Consider the following 24,292-nt stretch of genomic DNA (forward strand, 5'->3'; position numbering starts at 1 on the left):
GTAAAAAAGGCAAAATGTGGGAAAAAAATTTTTTATTAAACATTTATTTTTTAAATTTTTAAAAGAAAGTTTACCCGTTTGGACATTTGGTTTAACAGTGAGTGCCTGAGAAGGAACCTGAGACCTAGGTACGTCGCCCTCCGCTGCAACTCCACTTCAGCTTCATCTAGAAGAGCCTTGCATCTGGCAACTAGAGTGTGGATCAAGGAGGTTGTACTTTAGATTGAGTTCTTTGGAACTTAAGCTTAAGCTAATTTATTTTCAACTGACTGGTGTATTGCACCCTGCTGAATTTGATCATTTACATTCCTCATTACTTGACTATGTGTGCGATCTGGGAGATAACAAGTTTAGAACCCTAAATAACAAACTAACACGTTTAAGTTTATTCGCATTTCCCACTTCTAACAATAACATAAACACTTCAACCTCTTTCACCCCGCCATCCTCCCACCACGACGAATGCTCCCCTACAGATGCTACTTCACCCCCCCCCTTCAACAACAACATTTTCTACGGCACCTTCGGTGTCCGGCACATCCCTACTTCCAATTTTGTTTTCCACCCTCGTACACTTAACCTGTCCAACTGTTTGTTGACTTCTTCAGACTTAAACATTTTGAATCGTGGCCTTAAATACAATTTCCCTTTTCAGCCAAAAGTCAAAGATCTCCAATTTCTCTCCTCATCCTGAGGGGCGTTCCCGTTGCTTCACAGGGTATGGTCCGATCATCCTGTGTGGTCCAACTCAACAAATTTTTCCAACAATCTTTGAATGCAACCTCCTCTCCCCCTCCTCCCCATGAAATCAGGGACTTAGTCGTACCAAAGCTGACAAAGGTAACTGTGTCGTGGTCTTGAATAGAGACCAATACGTGGACAAGGTCTTGGATTTTCTCAACTCAACTCCCCCACTTGAAAGGTTTCTAGTAAAATTTAAATCTATCATCAATAGAACTAACTCCACACTCGCCCCTTTTTTAATAAATTTAAACTTATCCCCATTAATCCCTCAATCCCTAAATTATATAGTCTTCCCAAAATCCACAAAGCCAATATCCCTATTAGACCAGTTGTTTCCTTCTGCAGTTCCCCTTGCCACCGCCTTTCTTCCTGGTTAAACGATATAATCTTGGAAACCACACAGTTTAAGAGCAGTTACTCTATTAAAAATTCTAATGAATTGTGTTTACAATTAAAAAATCTGGTAATTCCCCCCACTGCTATTATGGTTTCCTTTGATGTGTCTAACCTGTTTCCGAGTATCCCCCCTACAGAATGCATCCCCTTAGTCCGAAACCTTTTGTCCCCGGACACCAACCTTGACCCTTTCCAGGTGGAGGATCTGTTGGCTCTAGTGTCATTGGTGCTTGATCAAAATTTTTTCCAATTCAACAATTCATTTTATTCACAAGTTAAAGGTTTAGACATGGGTTCTTGTCTTTTCCCCCTCCTAGCTGAAATTTTTATGGCTAATTTGGAACAGTCACTTAAACTCTACCATTCTTTTTACAAAATTCTTTTCTTTAGACGTTATGTAGATGACATCTTTTGCATCTTTGATGGCAACCTGGATGATTTGGGAGATTTTTTCCCTTACATTAATACCCTTCATGGCTCAATCAAGTTCACCGTGAAGCTGGAGTCAGCAAATTCTCTACCTTTCCTTGATATACTCCTTACGAGATTTAGTGACCACGTTGAGTTCTCCATATATCACAAACCCACTTCTACAGACTGCTTAATCCCCTACAATTCCAACCATCCCTTCAACCAAAAAGTAGCAGCCCTAAACTCTTTCTTCCACCGCCTTTTTAGTATTCCCATGACCCAACACTGTTTTAACGAGGATCTTTCCTGGATTAAGACTGTATCCATAAATAATGACTTTCCTGCTTTTCTGTTCAACAAGATTTATTACAATCATTTTAACAAGTTCATTAACAAGAATCTACTTATAACTGATGAACCTAAAATATCAAATTACTATTCTATCCCCTTCCTAAGCCCTGTTTTCCTACAATTAAGAAACATATTTAAGCCTCTCAACATCACTATTTGTTTCAAAGTCCTACACACTTCACGCCAATTCATTTGCAACTCCAAAGACACAACACCCACACTTCACAGATCTGGAGTTTATGAACTCTCCTGCTGCACCCCGAACTGCAATGCACTCTATATCGGCCAAACGGGTAGGAGGTTTGCCACTCGTGTCCACGAACATATTAGGGAGGCAGATAATTTTTCCAACAACCCCAACCTTAATGCAAACTCCATCAAGTCTCATTTTGCTAGACATCTCTATTACAATCAACATACATTTAATATTGAACAAGGTTTCAGAGTTTTACATTTTTGCGAAAAGAATAATCTCTTGAACCTCTTAGAGGTCCTCGAGATTAACAAGACCTCTCAGAGTGGTGGGCATGCCTGCCTCAATGACCAGCTGAACCACACCTCGGCCCCATTCTTCAGATCTTTGAACTTCTAATAGCCCCTTTCTTAAACCCAGTTTTTCTTCTTTCACTCAAGAAATCTTTTGGACATTGTGTTGACACTCGAGCATCTTGTTGACCTACTCTGGACATCTGTTCACTTGCTTCCTCTTCCAGGTCTGCACGCATTATTTAGTGTTCAATTATTTCCCCAATTTTGCCTTTTTTACAGTTTTTACAATGTGTTTAACCAGCTTATAACCTTAACCTCACTTATGTTTGTTTATATCTAGAGTCCGGATTTCTAGAAATTTAGCTTTTTGTAAATAGTAAAAGCAACCAACTTTTGACATCTAATGTAAACGATTTATACAAAAACACGTCATTTGACAGATTTTGTTCATGCTTTTTTTGCTTTTTTCTTCTTTTTGTGCTTATTTTAGTTTTTTGTGCTTATTTACTGCTATTTTTGTATAGTTTAACTAGTTTTTAACAAGTTTTTAAAAATAAACTAATAACTGCTTTGACAGAAAAACGCAGGAGTTTTGACGTAATCTTATTCTGTAACGTCGCACAGTAGGCCATTGGGCCAAGAGGTAATATTGACTTTTGCTGTATTGAAACGACAAAAACATGCTGCAAAATGTATAAGTATCAATTTACAAATTTAAACTGACCAAAAAATTTCCAAATGCTCCTAAAGTAGTCTAAAAAAATGTAAAAATATTCCAAAACTCTATAGAAGCTCTAAAATGCCTTACAAAAGCTTACAAAACAGACTAGAAGCTTCCAAAAGCTTTTAGAACACTAACAAATGCTTTTCAATTTATCTAAAAGCTCTCAAAATATTTCAAGACAGTCTAAAAGCTTCCGTATACTTCTAGAGCAGTAACAGCTTCAAACGTCTACAAGGTTTCAAATGCCTTAGAACCTTCAAGGATCTTGAAACTGTCCAAACACCTTATAAATGCTCCTAAATTAGTCAAAAAAGGTTTTAAAACACTGGAGAAACTCCAAAATGCTTCTCAAGCAGTCTAAAGCATTCCAAATAGTCTTCAACTAGTCTAGAAGCTCTCAAAAAGTTTCAAGGCAATCTAAAAGCTTCCGCATGCTTCAAGAGCAATTTAAAAGCTTCCAAAAGTTCAAAGTAAAATGTCTTAAAAGCAGTCCAGACTTCGATGCTCCGAAAGTAGTCTAAAAAGATTTCAAAACATTACAGAAACTCCAGAGCATTCGGAAGTCTTTTAAAACGGTCTAGAAGCTTCCAAAAAATCTTGAAACCGTGTAAGAGTTTCCAAATGCCTCTAAAGCCTTCCAGAACCTTCAATATGCTCTTTACAGTTCAAAACAGTTCAAAAACCTTCCAAATTATAATCTTCCGTATGCTTCTAAAGCAGTTTGAAAACTTTTAGAAGTTGAACTCAAAAATAGTAAAAAAAATTGTATCTCTGAAAGAGTTTTGTGCTTTTTTAAAGCTTTTTTACAGATTTTTAAGCATTTTTGGAGAAAAATGATTTTGCTTTTTAAGCGCTTTTTTTCACGATTTTAGTGCTTTTTAATCCGGACTCTATTTATATCTCTTGGTCCCCTCCTTGATCTACGGTAGTTTACACTGTTGACGCTTTTGACATCAAGAACTGTCGTTTTGTCATCTGTCACAAATGCGGGCGGTGTTGCCGGGTGCTTTCGCTATGCCGCCTACGTTATTCATTGCAACTATTTTCTGCGCCATCCCCCCGCCATCAAAATAACGGCTTCGCTTTGCGGATGTTGATACAAAAATTTTTTTGTAAATTCTAGAATTTTCATCGCCCATTTTGTTCTGTTAGCTTCTTGCAACTGGGCATTGGTTGAGTCGATTAACATGATTGAAATTTTAATTTTAAATTCTAAGGGTCGCCCCGACCTACTTAACACACAATGTTAATTAGTTAGTGTTTACTTTAGTTTTAGTGTTTTCTCCATAATAAGGTAAAACATTTTGGTATTTTACGCTATTTATATAACATTTTAGTCTTAATTACAGATTTTTTAAACTTCTTTAAGTACGACAGTAATGTTTGGCCTTACGGCATATTCATTTTAAACTTGGGTCTTGCTGTCTCCCCTTTAAAGAAAGATAGCCGGCGTTTCACCTTGTCATATGGGGTATGTTTGATCCAACCATTTAAGGGTAATACATCATGTAGACTTTCTTCATGTAAACTTTTAGCTCCTGAAGGTGGGTACTTATGTTCCCGAAACATATGTCGAGCGACCCCTCTAACATTTTGGGGGTTTGAATACATTTTTTGTGGAGAAGGCTGTGTGTTCTTTCCCATCACTTTTAAAGTAAATTGTTAAATAAATTCAAACACAATTTATTTTCCTATTAATAAGATAAAATTGACAGAAACTTACCTGGACTCTTTCTTGAACTTAATTACACATATATTTTATCAAGATGTCAAGGTCAACGAACCAAAGATTCAAGTCTTCTGAACTCCTTTATGATAATTTCCTAAATGATCTTCCTTTAAATGAAAACCCCCGCAGCGTGAACAACCACATCCACTTCCTGGACTTGATGGAGACATCAACGAACCACTCTGTCGAAAATACTGGAACACGCCGGCCTTCGGCGCTTTCAATACGGTGACGAATCGAGTGCTGGAGCCGCGGGGGCTCCCAGTGGCGTCGGCTGAAATGCACAAGGGGCACATAAATGGCGGCGGCGTCCTTAAACGTGCTCGTTCGATGCCAAAGTTAGCGTCAGATGCGCGCTACACCATCATGTATGTATACTACAACGGTAATTCACGCTTACACTCGGACGATATTTTGGCTATTCAAAGTTTATATGGATTTAAAACTCCTCCAACTACTACTACTACTGTGCCATCTCGCACCGTCTATAAACCTACTCTGACTACTACCGTGCACACACCCTATACACAGCCGCCCTTACCGTACAAGCCTGAAATTAAGCCGCAACTTGAAATATGTGTAAATCCAAGTGATTTGTTTTTCTTAATAATGTATTGTCACGTTTATTTTAGGAGCCCTTTCGGATTCATTAATTAAACTGACTCACGACGTTAAACGTCGCGCCGGGATCTCAGGATGGAATCAAACACTGAGTTTTCTATTAAACACTTAAATCTATTAAATACAGTATACACAAATGGGTCTGCACAATACGGTCATAAACACACTAAAAGTTGACAATTTAACAATTGTACTTACATAGACTGATAAGCTAAGGACTTAGCATTTTCTGGCGGCTGGCTTAGTCACTTTCGTGTTGGAACAGTTCTGGAGAATGGACTACTTAACTTGATCTTCTTGACCGAGGAGAGTCGACATCTCGACTTCCTGGTTCAGCTGGTCGCACTACCGTCGATTGGTTCACACTCTTTTTCTACTGCTGAAATCGGCGTGTTTTATACCCGATTGATCGGCTGACGTAGTTTGTTATTGTTCGTCGCCTATTTTTCATATTCCTGCAAAGCAGGTGGTGTTGACTCATCACCGATATAATGCACTCGGTGCATCTTGGTGCGACCTTGCCTCGTGCGCTTAATATTTCGCAATCCACGAATATTCTTATGTTTTTAAGTCAATAAGTCCATCTTTTGAATTAATGGATTTTCCATTCGTGACATATGCCTCCGCCCCAGAAAAACTGGTCCCCAGTTTTATATGAACAATAATCAAAAAAAAATTAACAATAGTAAAAATATATCGTTAGCCTATCACAAATTTAAAAGTTACATGTGTACATACGAAGGCATTATGATAAATGGTTAGTAGGTTTACATATGTGAGTATTCCATAGTACTCAGTTAAGTTTGTCCAAGGACACTGGTTACAATCATTTCCTAATAATAAGTTAGTACTTATTCTAACAAGAACCCTAATAAAATCTTTCCTTTCCAGTAACTATACATAAACAACATTATGCACTTTTTTTTCTTTACCCTAAATCTATCCGGTTCTGGCAATGGCAAAACAACAAAAATACTGCAACACTGAGAAAAGTTCAATAGAGGCTTAGTCCTATGAGCCAAACTTCGCATCTCACATCACTGAACACCATTATGATCAATGTTCCATAAATGTTTGTGGTCTGGGTCGATTATTCAATCGATAATTCGGCTAGCTTGGACCTCAGCATCAACGTACAGGCCCATCAACAATAATGGCTCATCATAGTCTGCTTTGGCTTCATTCTCATATAGTCCTCAGTGTTACATGAAATATAAGAACAAAGGTTAATATGTGCTACTTAAGGCTTAATATGCTTGTATTCAAAGTATACTCTGCATGCAGTGTTACGTATACTTTATGAAGTTAACTGACATGTTAAAATAAACAGGAATCCGGTCCTGAAACTAAAAAGTTTGAACTCCGTAAGTATAAGACGCTCTAGTTTTCATTTTATGGAAAGTAGAACGTATTTGCCTGTTAAAAAAAAAAACAGAAACATTAACCGTTTCTAATTAACTTCAAATCCTTTTGGAGAAGTTTGTTTTATCAAAAATTGGATGTAATATCCTCAATCAAATGCTTTTCCCTCATTGATTTCTGTAAAAATAAAAATATGCCATCAGTATGTAAATGCAAGTAGGTATTAAATGATTAACTTAAATCCTTTCTGGCGTATTAAAAAAAACTTCAATTATTGCATTTCCACAAATTTGCATTGTTTGTCTTGATTTCACTTTGCCTTACAAAGCTGAATCAAGGCTAAAGTTTGTCATCATTCGGATTATCAGCCGGACGAAGTAAAAATAAGCGATGTACGCTTTTGTTTTAGTCCAGGAGCTGATGTATTTTTGTAACTCCTTACTTTGTGTGGTATAATTCATAATATACCATGTATCTGTCGTACTATTTTCCAAATAGTATAAACATCAGAATAGGTAATAAGTAGTATCTTGTTATTGTATTATCCCTATATTTCCAAAAGGCTCTAACTGAGCAACAAACGGCTGTGCTACCGCTTGCTCTAGATCATCTCTAGTTTGAGGATTAATGGGCCCCCCTGCTCGCACTTGCGCCTGGTTATCCGGATTTGGGCACAGTGCCGGATTGCGGACAACCTAACTTGCGTGGGATTCAGGTGGTCCCATAAGTTTGTGGTCCAAACGCACCTCCAGAAGATGCGCCAGCAGAATTCACTCCTGATGTTTCAACCCTTTGTTGTGTTTGGGGGTACTACTGGTACCCGAAACTGGTGAAACGTAGCATTCGCTATATAAGTATGCGTGTATTGGGAATGATTCGGTTGATTCAAAAATTACGTAATGAAAATCAATATGCACATAATGTAAACCGTCTTCCTAACTTGGACCATTTAAATTAGTCATTTATTTATGCGTGCAGCGACACATTCATTTCTCATCGTTCGCGAATTAGTTGCGTTCCTCGCAAAAATGCATAAACAATATTAATTTTTTCATATATTTATCTTTATTCGTTGGTAGGTACCTACATGGTCTCATTGAGATATTATTCCGAATTGGTTAACCAGCGAATTCCATGGTTTTAAGCATGGTGCACTCATTAACCTTTCTGATAACCTAATATGACAAGTAGTGTTCAAGTTTCAAAATTTGCTACTAGTATCTTGAAATCTTGACCGTGCAATACAGTCTTTACTTGTCAAAGTTCAATAAGTATTTAGCCCAGTTTTATTTCGTAAAGTCTTCAATTAATCCATTTACTCATACAATGAAAAATCACGATATAAAACTCAAGTGTACACTTCTTAACTTTTATAATAACAATGGCCATTTTTCTTAATTATTCTCATATGCTAAAAATTTTCATGTCAAAATGAAATTACAATGATATTTATCCATACGCAGTTTTTGTGAACGTTCGTACCGCGATGACTTAAATAACAAAGTGATCACCATCTGCCTGCGGCATAAGAAAAGAATTATCTAATCAATTGGTTAGGTTACGTACCTATATATCGCATTTTTTCATGTGCACAAAAAACAAAATATATCCTATTGTAGGATAATTCATTAAGCAAATAAAAGTAAATCAATTTTATAACTTAATTATGAGCATTTTGACTTCATCGGGCTTGTAACCTGTAACTCTGAATTATTCAGCAGTTCAATATTTGTTTCAAAAAGTAGTCGTAGTCAGTCTGCTAGAAATTTGTACAATTTATTGTACATTGTAATGAGACGATCCTATAAATGGAATTAAGGTAAACGATCAAAGCAACTAATACGCAAATTTCCAGGATAACGTATAACCGATTGCTGTCAGGAATAGGAATCTCCGTTGCCTGAAAATGTTGACAAATTTAGCTACTTTATATGGACCTTTTTATATCCGAGTTTAAAAAAGTCTAGTATCAATTTGCTTCAAAGACCCAATTTTCAAAACTTAATAAACGTATGTATAAGGTTTAGCATACACACAATCATTTCAGTCTGCTACTAATTTCGCATTCAACGAGTATCTTTGGTTCGTTTCTTAAGAAAAATTCATGCACCGCCCTAACATCGATAACAGCAAACAATATTGCTGTGTGGCACTAAAACAAATATTTCTCAACATGTACAGACCTTTCTGTATCAAAAACTTCTCAACTGAGAAGGGAAAAATCAGAAACAACTACTTTGAGAGCTAATACTCCTACCAACATTGAATTATACTGTTTTTCCTGTTGAATTCTTGAGTATTTAAATTACTCCTTTATAAAAGATACCAATATTTTTTCATTGGCAATTCAATAATTATTTCATTCAATTATGAATCCTGAGCTGGACATCTTCGTACAGATGCACCAAAAATAGTTCAACTGCATGTAAGTTGAAACTTTATTATTCATAAAACTCATTACAATGGGTCGGTTAAAGAAACAAACTCTATGTGCCACTTACATAATAAGGTATTACGCTCAGCTAGCGTTTTTCACCTTAATTATTTAACGTAATAAAATTCAGCTGAAATAAATTAAAAATAAAGTCACATTATCATGATGTGTGGGTCTTGTCGTCTCATTCGAGCAGTATGTCTGTTGAATGTGTTAAATATCACTTCAGAAATACTTTATTACAAATGTATGATTTTCCATTTGTATTAAAAAAAAACTTGAGTCACTTTTTAAATCAGTTGTCATTTTTTCCACAGTAAAATAAAATTTAATTATTACTAACCAATGCAACATTTTTTTTATGTACTGTTCGTTTTCAAACGATGGAAACATATCGAAATCCTCTTTAACTCTGCACTATGCTTTTATTTAAAGCTGGTACCTACACATAATAAGTAAAAAATTATTTGTCGACAATTAGAAGTTTCATTTAGCGCATCGGCACATTTTTTGTCGTTATCGGGAATGCTTGACCTCGACATCGAAATAACACAATCCGCTGTTTTACAGTGTGGATTTTATTTTTTACTTCTGATTTAGAAGTCATGTAAAAATTAATTTAATAGCATGCTGCAGTATGTAAAATTCATTTTTTTTTTCCTCAAAATATTTGATTTTTCAGCTTAACTTTTATACAAACTTCTACTAAATAGAAATGCTAAAAGCACACATTTTGCTTTGAATATTGTAATCCACAAAATTGGGATACAGGGAATATTACATTTTTTAATTCGACTTGGTCGGCTGTGTCTCTATTTTGGTGTGAAGTTTTACGAGTTGATTTAAACATCGCAACTTTTCTTCGATAATCAATATTATCGATTTCATTTATGTTACTTGTCTGTAAATTAGGATGTAACATTTTCGATTGAATAAGAAAATCGGACTGAAACTTATTAGCAGTTTTTGATTTCCGTTTTTCTGAAATGCAAAACATTGAATCCTTTGTCGTATTTGTATTGATTGATTCATTAACGTCGAATTTACCTATAACAGAATGCCTTAAAATAGGAACTGTTCTAAATCCCTTATTGACAATTTTAATGTATAAATTGTGCCCATTTTGCAAACATGGTGTGCCTACACACAGATTTCTTGGACATAAATAACTGTCTCTTTTAATAAAATTGCATTTCGTTAAATCAGGCACATTATTCGCGGTTTTCAATCTTAACATTATTTGCGTATTTGGTTTTACAATATACTTCCGAGCAACTTTTAATTTTATTACAGGTTTTACTGTTTTTTCGACGTCAAAATTTCTACACCCATTAGATACTCTTTCTGAACTTGGTTTTTAGATGTAACATCTAAATCAGGTCGATCGAGATTAACTGTTACTTTATCGTTGTTGTTTGTTGAAAAACTCAAAATATTTTTATTGTTATCAATTATTGCGTTAAAATTTGATAGAAAATTATGTCCCAGAATTAAAGGTTTAGAAAGGTTTTTCACTACTAATGCTTCAACCTCCAACTTTATGTTGTTAATTTTTAGAGTTATTTTTGAAGTACCTATTGGGTTAACAGTATAACCTCCTACTGAAGTTAATTGGATTTTCTCTGATGATAAAGACATGTTAGTTATAAGATTTAAATCAATTAAATTTGGTTCACATCCTGTATCTAAAATTACATCAAACAAATTGTCTTCGTTATTTATTGAAGCTTTGATTGACAATAAATTGCTATCTTTACTGTTTGTCGAGTTTAGAGCAACTTCATCGACACTTAACATTGAGTTTTCACATTCACTAGGATTCTGATGTGAAGAAAAATTCTTATTTTGTCCAAAATTGTAAAACTTGTTGCTACCTCGATTAAAATTTTTACATTTTGATGAATAATTATTTCTGGTATTACTATTTCTTATACCTCGATTTTGATCAAGCCTAGAATAATTTTGCTTTTCTCGTGACACATTTTGATAGTAGAAATCATTTTTCTTTAACTTGGTCCCTTTGTAATTATTATTTCCACAATAATTGTTCGACTGAAATTCACAATTTTTACAATACTTATTTGGCCAAGTACGATTAGTACTGTATTTGTCAAATTTGTTTTTCAACCGATCATTACGAGACCGAAAATTCATTCCGTCCGAAATGTAAAATTTACTTTGCCGATTCATTTGATTAAATAATACACGCTCTTTAATATCACTTATTTTCAAGACTAGTTGGTTTAAATCACTCAAATTTTTATTATTAGAGCTTAGCAAATAATACATTTCAAAACACGACGGATTTAAACCGTTTTCAAAATAATCTCTAAAAGTTTCAAAAGACATGTCTGGGTTAATTTCATTTGCCAAGGTAAGTAAGTCATAATAATAAGTTTTAATGTCTTCATTGTCCCGATGTTTACGCGTGTTTAATCTAAATTTCAGTTTACGAAATGGTTGGTCACCTGCGAATTCTTTTAGAAAATCTGTTCGAAATATTGCCCAAGTATTCAAAACATTTTTTGGATCATTTACATATTTTTGATACCAAACTTGTGCTGGTCCGTCCAAATAATTATTAAAATATGAAATCTTTAAAGAATAAGTCCAGTTGTTTAATCTTGCGGACTTTTCATATTTATTTAAAAATGTAATGGGGCAATCACTTGATGGATTAAACGTAGGTGGACACGTAAATTTAGGGATGGCCGGGGCTTTTTGTTCGGCCAGTGCTGTACGTAAAGTTATATTAGCCATTAATTTCTTGACTTTTTTAACATAAGACACGATCGTTTCAGTAATACTGACTTGCTTTTAACAATTTAGCAAACAAATATTCAAAATGACATTGTAGGACAAAATTAATTATGCAAAAAGAAAAATATATTTTTTTGTTTTAAAGAGGTAATTTTCATTCACGATAAGAAAAATCAAAAATATTTTTTCTGGTTTAAAAATTCACTTTTTTTTTAGCAGTGTTTTTCATCTACTTGAAACAATTCTACCAAATGTCATTCTGACACAAAATCGGCACCTCCACCAAATGTCACGTTTAAATTGAAAAGCCCTTTTGGCCCAACAAGTTAAACGAGACGTGCGTTTATTACTTTAATAAACGCCTTTACCGAGATCTTGTTTCAGAGGTAGAATCAAACCACTTGGTAGAAAAATATAATTTAATAACTAAATAATAGTTAAAACTAATTGACAAAATGGTTGGTTTATCAACTTGGTGAATCGGAATAAAACCTTCAACATAATTCCCAAAGTAACACTTTAAACAATACCTTTTACATGCACAAAATATTACAATAACAAATCTGTACTTACATTTGTAAAACAATTATGAGGGCAGCTTCGTGGAGGGTTTGGCACTTGCGATTTATTATAGTTTAAGAGATGGTTTACTATTTAATTAATTTGTAAACCCGGTGCGGGTTGCAGAATTCAGGACGACTACATTCTGTGGCGTGAGCGGAGTCTTCTGGCCCGGAGGTACTGCCTTCTCCGACGTGGTGCACAGCAAAACTGGATTGATTGGAGTGAACTGATTGAATTGAACTGAACTGAACCCCTCTCTAGGGTGCAACCTCTTTTTTATAGCATTCCAGACACTGATTCCACCAATCAAAACTCCCAGACCTGGCCTCGTCTAGCCGACAACTCGTGACGACCTTCGACCATCGGTACATTATTTCGCAATTCAGCAAATGCATCTTAATTGCAGTTGCACTCCGACCGCATTCCAGAATTTTAATGTTTCCGCTCAAGTAATATAAACATTTTTTAATGTTTCCGTTCAAGTAATAAATTTGATTTATTATCCTTCGTGACATTATAAATTTGGCAACCTATAATTAAATCTTCATTAGATCGTTTTTCATTAATTTTGTCAATTACTTTCTCTTTTACTTGTCTTGATTTTTCAGCAACAGTTTCGTACAGGATTTGCGTATTATTTTTATGGTTGTTAATATAATCTGTATAAACGTGAGATGGTATCAAGTTCATGGGATCTCGATCAGTATGACCTAGGACAAGTTCAAATGGTGTGAACTGTGTTTTACTGTGGATTGTGCTGTTGTAAGCAATTACAGCGTATGGCATTAACCTTGTTACGTCAGAGTTGGGATCAGTTTCTTTTAAGATTCGAATTGCTCAATTAAAGTCGAATGCAACCTTTGAATTGGAGAATTTGACTCATGATGATAGGGAGTGGTAAAATGTATTTGAATATTATGAGCTTCTAGTAGTCCTTTCACTACTTCATTCTAAAATTCAGATCCGTTATCTGATATAATTTGTTGAGGAATTCCAAAGAATTGAAAAAATTGGATTAATTTGTCCGCACATGATACTGCATTTCAATCATATTGAACCCATAGTCGTTCGTGTAAACCTTGCGCGGGGCATACGGAAACTGGCTGTCCAGGCGCTGCACAAAAAGGGCACTTTTGAACTTTGTCCAGTGTGCATTTTCGTCCTCGCCCTCCGCCTCGCTGTTTTCGGGCTCCGCAGCCTTCTCTTCCGCAGCCTCGATCTTCTTCACGGAGTAGTGGAATGTGCACACGGGCAGCGACTCAAAGCGCAGCCCTGACGGGTCCCGGTCAATCAGGAGGAGAAGATTCTCTGGCGCGTTGTATTTATCCAGAACAGACCCCAGATAGCTGGTATGTAGGCTCTCCGTGACAATGACGACCACACTGTGGTTGCGGATGTCCTCGATCCTCCCAAAGTCCAGCTTGAGCTCGGCAAAAATATCGTTGGCCCGTGCTCCGGCCCACTCCACCATCGACTTCAGCCTGTCCACAAACAGCCGGCCGTGCCGCGACACGACTATTATCTTCTCCTTCGCAATGACCGACAGCAGCTCAATTAGGCCCACAAACCTGACCACGATGAACACCTTGCCCCGGCACGCCTGGATCCCCTGGCGCAGCAGGTCGTCGCGGCTCTTGACCGTGTACGGCGGCACCCGGCTGTATGCGCTATTTGTGACCAGGACTGCGGCGCCCTGCAGCGCCTCCACACTGAGGCCATCCAAGTAATTAACTCTGCGCTGGTTCAGGTTGTATCCGATGAGGACGGACTGCAGCCCGAAGGACACCCTGAACACACTGTTCCCTGGGCAGTATCCCGCGTTGTACGCGGAGTTCTCCACATCCTTGATCTTGAAGGGCTGTGAGAACTTGATCTGGATGGGGTTTATCTCGGACAGGACGTCCTTGCCGTACAGCGCCCTGTACTTCTCCGCGCAATCGCGCAGCACAATCTGCCCGAGCACCGTGGTGGGGACAGCACAGTAGGCGGGCTTCTCGAGAAACAGTCCGAGAGCCCCGATGTGCTGGATGCTGAACGAGGTTATCAGTATGCAGTCTGCAATCCCGAACGGCCCCAGCGCAGCCATCGTACATGGCATAGTCAAAGTCGTCATTCAGTCCGCAGTCAAGCACTATTTTGGTGCCGCCGATCTCGAGCATGTGGCAGAAGACACCGCTGCCCGTTCTAATCAACGGCCTGACAGCAAGCCCAGTCATCGCCATGGTCTATGGGCAAAGTTTTGCCTGCGCAGTTCCGCGAGCGCGTCATGCCCCGTCATATCGTATTGCATATTACTCACGGGAGTAAGCCGCCATAGCTCAGTGGTTAGAGCGTCTGTTTAGTAAACAGAAGGTCTCGTGTTCGAATCCCGGTGGTGGCTTCTTTTGCGCTTTGCACAGTCCTGCAGGGTGGCGGGCCCTAGCATGGCCTCGCCGTGGACGCCGTGCCTCCTGCGGTTCCGCACTGGACCGGTGCATCGCCGCTGCAGGAGGGGAGACTTCCTGGCGGGGTGGACAAGGTGCCGCTCGCGCCGCGGATGGCTTCACATGGCGCGCTTGGGGCACGAGCAAAATGCCCATCTCAAGTGGAGCGAAGGCATCTTGCACCACTCCTATGCACCAAATAATCTGCCCAGAATGCAGTCTAACTAAATATTTTCAGGCTTTATGCGCATCTTGCATATTTAGTACCGAGCCAGCATACCGTGAAGAGTAAGAGGCCTGTGGAGCCATATTTTTCCGGGCCCGCGATGGAGTGCGATCCGCGGCCCATGCCAGCGGGGCATAGATGCTCCTGCAGAACGGCTACTGTTTGTTGGAAAGCGTGCGTCTGCGCCGCTGGCCATGCCCCTGTAGACAGAGCAGGAGCACCCGGGCCCACAGGCCAGTACGGCCTGGAAAATCCAGCCGGCAGCGAGGAGGCGCCAAGGTTTTGAAATTTTTTTATGAAATTAAACATATCGAATCGACCCCCATGGATCGCCGCGTGGTTGTGAAGGACGGAGTCTTTATGAACAAGGACCACCGCGAGGGTGAGCCAGAAACGCTGGACGGCTCGCGGACGCTGCTGCAGCTGCTCCAGAACAAGGCCAGGGACTGCGCCATCCGCCCGTTCCTCGGGACTATAAAAAGCGGGGCCATAGTCTACAAAACGTTTGGCGAGGTGTACAGTGATGCGCTGAAGCTGGCGGTTTTCCTGGAGGGCATGACATCCGACGGCGACATCGTGGGCCTATACTCCGTGAACCGAACGGAGTGGGTCATTGCCGAGTACGCCACGTACTTGGCCAACTGCAGCAACTGCCCGATCTACTCCACCTTCCCCTCCGAGGCGCTGAGCTTCATTTTGTCGGAGACGGAGATCTCGGTTGTCATCACCTCGACGGAGAAGGGACGGTCTCTGCTCGAGAACGTGTTGAACGGGGACCCCCATAAGATAAAACATGTGATACTGATGGACGACTGCGAGGATCTGGTGGAGCGCTACGGGAAGATCGGAATCAAGGCCTACTCGCTGGAGACCATCCTCAGCGGCGAGGAGCGGCAGCCGACGCGCGCCGAGCCGTCCCCTGGGGACATCGCGACCATCTGCTACACGAGCGGGACGTCTGGCGTCCCGAAGGGGGTTATCCTCACGCACTGCAACTTTATCGCAGCGATCTCCAGCTTCAGCAGGAACAAGGACCCGAGGAACTACGTCCTGCTCGACAAGGAGTGCATCTACCTCTCGTACCTTCCGCTGCCCCACGTGCTCGAGCGCATTTGCTTCGGGATTGCCTGGTCGCTGCGCGCGCAGGTCGTCTTCTACAGCGGGAATCCGAAGCTGCTGCAGATGGACATGAAGGTTGCGAAGCCTACGTTCCTGGTGACCGTGCCGCACGTGCTGAATTTATTTATGGAGAAAATCAAGGCCTCGATCGCGAGCCGCAATATGTTCATCCGGACGCTGTTTAACGTGGGAATAAGGTTCAAGATTTGGCGGCAGTGTACAAGAACTGGCTGCTGGACATGCTAATCTTCAACAAGGTGCGGCGGGAGTTCGGCGGCGCCCTAGACTGCTCGCTATGCGGCGGCGCGTCGCTGAACCCGGAGGTTCTGCAGTATCTGCAGGCGGCACTGTCTATGAAGATCTTCCAGGGGTATGGGCAGACCGAGGGCCTTGCAGCCAATATCGTGGGAGGGTCTCGCGAGCGAGTAGATAAGCTCGCACGAGAGAGGTTGCGACTCTCTGATGGGGTGGGCCTACACGACGTCGATGACACACACTTCGGTTCAGCTTTCGAACTGTACGGACGTGTTTTTGGATTGTAATTTGGGTGTTTTTGAAAACGGACTTTTTGGCTTTTGGAACGGACTTTGAATTTGGATTAACGAAAAATCGGGTGTGTACGGGAGTAGTGAAAGTTTCTTCGCGACTTTCGGGGAGCGGAAAAGCTGTCAGTGGCGGAAATTGTGAAATTTGTGGAAAACCAGTGAAAATCATAATTAGAACGTGCTTTTTGGTCTTGCTCGGGGTGAATTTAGTAGCCCTTTGGGCAAATTAGTCGGTGCGTAACGAAAAATCCGGCGTTTTCCCAGTGAAAACGGGAGTGAAAAGTTGGTAATTTTTACAAAAATTATTAATAGTGTGTGCGAGAGAGATAAAACACAACCTTAAAACGGACACCGGCGACAAATTGTAAGTAGGAAGATATTTTTTTGGTGTTTGGTCGATTTGTTGGGCTGAAACGTCACTGAGGGTCCTCTTTGGCAAACACGCATCCGAAGAGATCCGCGGGACCGCGAGGAACCGCGAGATACCACGGAAAAGACGCGACTTCTGAATCCTAAGTATTAGGAGCGCAGAAGATCCGGTCGGGCAATCGGGTATCTACTGGTATAGTATACCAGTGCAAAAGTGGACAACCCTGGTTTTGGGCGGAGCTATACTTCCGAATAGCGGCTCGGGCGCCATTTTATTTCGTGTCGTTTGGGAGGAGTCAGTTTGGGTCTGGTTTGATTGGCGGTGGGCGGTTTTCGGACGACATTAGAGTGAATTGGAGCGGCGAGTAGGCGAGAAACTTCTTAAGGATTACTCCTGTATTCCTGGTACGGGTTGGATTTAACGATACGTTATTTTGTCGGAACGTTAATCGACTTGGCATAAAGTGCGGTGTTCGGGACATTTAAATTGGGGACTTGTAATTAATTTGCGATTTGCGGGACTTGGAAGAAATTTTGAAATTTTTAAACTGAGGGCACGTAAAGTGGGATTCAGTATAACTTTTTAACGGGGCAGCATTGAGGGTTGAATTTCTGGACTTAAGGGTGTTTTGGGGTGTAAAATCTTTTGGGGGGGTTGAAATAATCGCTAGTGGATTTTGGGGGACAAACGGCTTCGTGGAGCGCTGATTTTGCACGAGGGCATAAAAGGGGTGGGGGCTTCTATGGATTTTTGAGAAAATTGTTTTTTGTGAATAACGGGCACAATTTTATACTTAGGTCAATCAAAATAGGTTAAGTCACCAGTGGATAAGGTATAGAAGACTTTTTAGGGCCTAAATAGTTTTTAGGGCGGAACACGCATGCGCAAAGGACTTGGCTCTGCGCAGTGGCCCAATTAATGTTAGGAGTGTGGATAGGTATCGGTTAGAAGTGTTAGTTTGTTTTTAGTACTTTTTGGCATGCGCAGTAGGTTATACTTCTGCGCAGTTGCATACATTTTGTTACCGAGGTTAAGGAGAATCGATCATAAGTGTCAGCTGGTTTTTGACGGTTTTTGTCATGCGCAGTAGGTCCTGCTTATGCGCAGAGGTGTAGATTACGTTACGGACATTGAGTAGCAACGTTTGGGGGGGTCAGTTCGTTTTTGTATATTTGGGCATGCGCATTAGGTTCTACCGCTGCGCAGTTGTATACATTTTGTTATTGAGGTTAAGGAGAATCGATCATAAGTGTCAGCGGGTTTTTGACGGTTTTCGTCGTGCGCAGTAGGTCCTGCTTATGCGCAGAAGTGTAAATTACGTTACGGACATTGAGTAGCAGCGTTTGGGGGGGTCAGTTCGTTTTCTGTATATTTGGGCATGCGCAGTAGGTTCTACCGCTGCGCAGTTGTATACATTTTGTTCTTGGGGTCATCACAGGTAGATCAAGACAATAAAACAGTTTTTCGTGTTAAAGACGCATGCGCGGAGGCGATAGGCCTGCGCAGTGAGTGGGAGCGTACAGCCCGGGACCTGAGCTTTAATTTGTAAAAAAAAAAAAATTTGCAATTAGGCTGCGAGTGTAAATTGGCCACAAAAAGTGTGAATTTATATAAGTGGAGGAATAAAATTGTAAATTATAGAATTAGAAATAATTGTAAATTGTAAAATTTAGTTTAAGTTCTAATTAAAATTAGGGCACTTCAAAAAATGCTAAGTAGGGAAAAGGAAAAAGAAAGGGAAAAAGCGAAAGAAAAAGAAATGGAAAGAAGTAGAGATAGCGAGAGGGAAGTAGAGAGGGAAAAAAGGAAAAGGGAGGAAGACGAGGGTAAAACAAAAGAGGAATTAGATAGGGAGGAGCGTATAAGACAAGCGGCGTTTAACAGGAGCTCTAAAGTTAGGAGGTCACCAAACGAATACATGAAGGAAGTAATGGAAAGGTCGGTAGAGATAGCAGTAGGAATAGTAGAGAAAGAAATGTCAGCAAAACAGTTAGGAGAGGAAAAGGAAACGGAAATAGAAATAGAGGATGTAATTAGTTCGGATGAGTTGGATGTAGAGGAGGATGAGCAAGAATTTCAAACTCCGATGGGGCGTAAAGAGGGGTGGGAGAAAAACACTTTAAAGAAAGTTGCCTTTGAGAGTCTGGTGGAGGCGGTGATTAAGCAAACCGGGGTTGTTAAGAAGGGTAAAATTAAATTTAATTTGGGGGACATGGCCAACGTAATGAAAACCATGCATGAGATTAGCGCGAGGTTCAATAGAAAGGAAAAGGAACTGGCGGAGGTCCGAGAAGAGAGTGCGGTGTTGAAAGAAAGGTGTGAGTGGTTGAAGGTCGAAAACGGGAGGTTGCGGAAGGAGGCGGAGAAGGCAGGGAAGGAGCTAGAAAGAAGAGAGAGAGATGGCGAGGTGGCAGAAAGGACATGGCAGAGGCTGGAGGAGATAATGGCAAAAAACAATAATTGGAAGAGTGAATACGAAGAAGCAGGAACAAAGGCAGGGGCAAGCGAGGACAGACAGAAACCAAAGAGTACAACAGGGGTGAGAAAGAGTAGAGTGAATGAGGCGCGAATGGGGTTGGGTTATGAGTCGGACAGTGCGAGTTTGGTTGATGTAGATATGGCGAGAAGGGAGGGGGCGATAAGAAAAAGGCCCGTTGTGAGGGAGATGAGGATACCTATGGTGACGACGGATACTGAAGAGGGAGGGAGTGTAGCAGAAGAAGGGTGGGAAGAGGCTAGGAGGAGGAAGAAGAAGACGTACGCGGAGGCAATCGTTGAGAAAAGGGGACAGAAGGAGAATCGTCAGGGGGAACCCTGGAGGACGCCACCAAGAGCAGAGAAGAGGGGGGTTGAATTGAAGGTAGGAAAAGGGGAGCTGAAGGGACAGCAGTTGTTACAGGAGGTGAGGGGTGTGATAGGAAGATCTGGGGTGAAGGGGGCAAGAATGGTGCGCGAGGTGGTAGAGGGCAAGGTGGTGGCGGTCTTCGACACCGAAGAAGAATGTGAAAAGGCTAAGAGGGAGTTTGAGGGTGCAGATGGTTTCAGGATGGGTTCGGCAGAGGGGTTATGCCTAGGTTAAAGCTGACTGGAGTGGAGAAGGGGTACTCGGATGAGGCGCTGGTAAGGGGGATTTATGAAGGCAATAGGGATCTGTGGGGGGGTGTGAGTATGGATGAGTGCATGAGGGGGGTGAGGGTACTATACAGAAGGCCATGCAGGAGCGAGTATAAGGAAAATATAGTGGTACAGTTCAGAGGGGAGACATTTAAGAGGATCGCAAAGGCGGGCAGGATTTCCCTGGACGTTGTATGGGTGTATGTTAAAGAGTGTACGGAGATAACAGTCTGCTTTAGGTGTAGTAGATTTGGACATATCGGGAAGGACTGCAAGGATGCTGAATGTTGCTATAAATGTGGGGGAGAACATCAGGGGAGAGGATACGAGCGCGAGTGGGATTGTCCAAACTGTAGGAGGCTGGGGGTGGAGAGGGAACGACGTAGGCACGCGGCGAATGACAGGCAGTGTCCGGTCTATGCGAGGCAGTGGGAGCGAAGGAGGAACAACACGGCCTACTAATGGCGGTGTCGTTTCTACAAACGAACGTGGGGAGAGGGAGAGAGGCGACTCTGCAAATGAGGAGGTTTGTAGAGGAGAGGGGTGTGGATGTGGTGATTGTGGCGGAACCTTGGAAGAAAGAGACAGAGTGGAAGGGGTATAAAAGGTATGGCCAGAAAGACGGCAAGGCCGCAATCTGGACCAAGAGTGAAGTCTGCGCGTGGCAGATAGAGAGTGAGTCGAGCGAGAATGTGGTGAGTGTGACTATGAGAACAAGGGAGGGGGAGGTAAGGGTATTTGGGGTTTATGACGAACCATTGGGGAGAACTAACAGAAGAATGAAAGAGAGGGAGTGGCTGTGGAGAGCGGTGGAAGGGCCCCTGCTTATCGCCGGGGACTTCAACGCTAAGAATGAAGCATGGGGGGGAGTGAATACTGATGAAAGGGGAGAAGAGTTGTTAGACATGGCAGTGATGTATGGATGGGAACTTCAGAATGTTGGGACAAAAGGACCAACATTTGAAAGCGCGAACGGGTGTAGTTGGGTGGATGTGACGTGGGCAAGGGGGTTGGAAGTTGACGAGTGGAATGTGGAAGAGGAGGAGACCCTGAGCGATCACAAGTATGTGACGTTCAGGGTCAAGGGGAGGCTGATTTCAAGGGAAATCAGCAAGTGTGAATACGATTTCGGGGGTACTGACTGGGAGAGGTTCCGAGAGTGTCTGAGGGGGTTTGAATGGGGAACGATTGAGTGCAAGGAGGACACGGAGAGGGAGGCGGAGAGGGCGCAGGAATACTGCAAGAAGGCGTGTTGACGTATTAGGAGGTATAGGGTGAATGAGAGAAAGGAGAATGAATGGTGGGATGATGAACTGGAGGCAACGAAAAGGGAAGTCCTGCTCGCAAGAAGGCTGTATCAAAACAATAAGGGGAAAGACGAGGAAGTACAGTTTAGGACCAGGTATTATGGGAAAAGGAGAGAACTAAAAAAAGAAATTCGTAGAAAGAAAAAGGAAGCAAGGAATAAAGAGATGGAGGAACTTACGGAGGAAAACAGTTGGGACAAAATCTGGGAAATGGTGGCCAAGTGGGGAGTCAAGAGAGGGGAAAGGACATATAAGGCAAGAGACGGAAGGGAGCTGTGTGAAGGTAATGAGTGGGATAATGAGCTCATAAGTGAGTATCACCCTGGGCTGAATGAGGAGGAGTGCGAGGAGAGGGGGCAGTATAGGGTAAATAGAGCCGGCGGGGTCATGGGTGATTGTTATGATGTAGAGTTTGGTGAAGGGGAGATTGAAAGGGTCATTAGGAATTTGAAGAAAAAGAAGGCATGCGCCGACGATCGAATTCCTAATGAATGTATGAGTCATGTGTGGGAGGAGTGGAAGGAGGGTTTGCGTGGGATTTTTAACAGGTGTTGGGAGTACGGGATATTTCCCAGGGTGTGGAAGAAGGGTAGATTAAGGTGGCTGCCAAAACCTGGCGGAGGGTACAGGCCAATTAGCCTGCTACCCACGCTGGGAAAAATTTTGGACAGACTGGTGAATGGTAGGTTGATGAATTGGTATGAAAGGGAGGGGAGAACGAGTAGTAGGCAGTATGGGTTTAGGAGGTCGAAGAATACGGTGGAGGCCCTCAAGGAGGTGTTAGATAGAGTGAATGGATTTCATGAGAGAGGATGGCACGTACTGGCGGTCGCGCTGGACTTGAAGAACGCCTTCAACATGGCGTGGCCGCCGTACGTGGACGAGAGAATGAGGAGGGATGGAGTCTCAGGGCGGATCAGGGAGATCGCCTGGGACTTCATGTGCGATAGGGAGGTGGTGAGTGGGAGAGTTAGCAGAAAGGTTGAAAGGGGATGCCCACAGGGTTCGAGTCTTGGACCAACCCTGTGGCTCGTGTGTATGAATGAGTGGTTGGAGAAGGTAGTGAAAGAAGATGAAAGGGGGGGGGGGTGTATGGACAGGCATTCGCCGACGACCAGGTGGTCCTGGTCGCGGGGGTGTCTGTAAAGGAGATTGAGAAGAAGTGGAGACGTGGGATGTGTGTAGAGAGTGGGAGGAGAAGGGTAGAATGAGGTACAATGAGGGTAAAACAAAAGCAATGTTTATGGAACTTGGAGGTAGGATTCGACCTCCGGTAGTTAGAGTGGGTGTAGAGAGAGTGCAGTGTGACGAGTGGATGGACCTGTTAGGGGTGAGGGTAGACAGGAAACGGTTGTTTGTGGAGCATGCGAGGAGAATAAGGGCGAGAGTAGGAGAAGTAGTGACGAAATTAACGGGGTTGTGTAGGAATAAGGGACGGGTGGATAAGGGTAAGGTGAAGATGATTATGGAGTGTGTGGGGACACCGGCGGCTCTATACGGGGGTGAGATTTGGGGTATAAGGGGAAGGGATAGCAGGGTAAAAAGGCACCTCGCGGCTGCTGAGAGGAAGTTTCTGTTGGCTGCGGTAAGGTGCTACCGCACCGTGGCCACGGATGCGCTCAGGGTGCTGTGCGGCTGTCCGCCATGGCACCTGAGGGCTCAGGCAGCGGCGAGGTTCCGGAGTGAGAGGGAGAGAGAGAAAGTGGATAACGCAGCAAAGGAGAGTGATAGGGCATACCCAGGGTGGGTTGTATGGAGAGGGATGAATGAGAGAGTGATGGAGGTCAGGAGAGTATGGGTGGACGCCAGTGCGAAGGAGGGACTGACGAGGATTGCGGTGGTGATGGAGAGGGGAAGGCAAGTCGTCAAGTTTGATGGACGGGAGAGAGGGAGCACGACGGCGGAACTAAGGGCAATTGAGGAGGGGGTGAATGTGGTGAGTGAGTGTGAAAAGGGGGGATATTTGTTAGTCACCGACAGCCAGGCGGCCTGGGGTATGGTGCAGGAATTTAGCCTGCACAGAGTGGTGGAGAGGATCAGGGGGCGAGCGGCGGAGTTGAATCGGAGGGGATGGGAGATCGGGATTGAATGGGTGGAAAGAAAGGATAAGGGGATCCAGGTGGCTCACAGGTTGGCAAGTGAAGGGGGGGTGATGGAGGACCTTGGGGAGTGCGAACTCTGGGATAGGAAGGGGGTCAAGAAGGAAATGGAGGAGTGGATACACAAGGAGTGGCAGGAGGAGTGGGATAAGTCGGATAAGGGAAGAAGAGTATATGAGGTGTGTAAGGAGGTTGGAAGGGATAGGTTGCCGCTGTCCTTTAAGGGTGCCCAACTCTTAACAGGACACGGCAACCTAGGGGAGTACTTGGTGAGATTTAAGTTGGTGGAAGGAACGGGTGAATGTGAGTGCGGTGGAGGGGTTGAGTCGAGTGAGCATGTGATTGATGTCTGTGAGAGGGATGATAGGGTGAGGATGAGGACGGAAATGAGAGAGAGAGGAATAGCCTGGGCCTCCGTACAGTTAAGGCGTGAGGGGAAGACGGACCTGGGTAATGTGGCCATAGTGAATGATTGGGCGGAGGGGGTCATGGGGGAGGAATAAC

The 24,292-nt window shown here is 42.3% G+C and overlaps 1 long non-coding RNA gene and 1 other non-coding gene across 2 annotated transcripts in view; both read left to right on the forward strand.

Annotated features, from left to right (window-relative positions):
- Positions 1 to 6,420: 6,420 nt before the first annotated feature.
- LOC145737435 (uncharacterized) overlaps positions 6,421 to 24,292 on the forward strand; it is a 124,177-nt gene continuing 106,305 nt past the window's right edge. Inside the window, exon 1 of the long non-coding RNA XR_014180374.1 lies at positions 6,421 to 6,690. This is a non-coding gene — a long non-coding RNA (uncharacterized LOC145737435). The remainder of the gene's footprint in view (positions 6,691 to 24,292) is intronic.
- TRNAT-AGU (transfer RNA threonine (anticodon AGU)) lies at positions 14,893 to 14,965 on the forward strand. Its single transcript has one exon. It is a non-coding gene; the product is annotated as a tRNA-Thr (tRNA).

This window comes from Ips typographus, linkage group LG14 (assembly GCF_016097725.1).
Source record: "Ips typographus isolate SLU linkage group LG14, UJ_Ityp_2.0, whole genome shotgun sequence".
Lineage (NCBI taxonomy): Eukaryota > Metazoa > Arthropoda > Insecta > Coleoptera > Curculionidae > Ips > Ips typographus.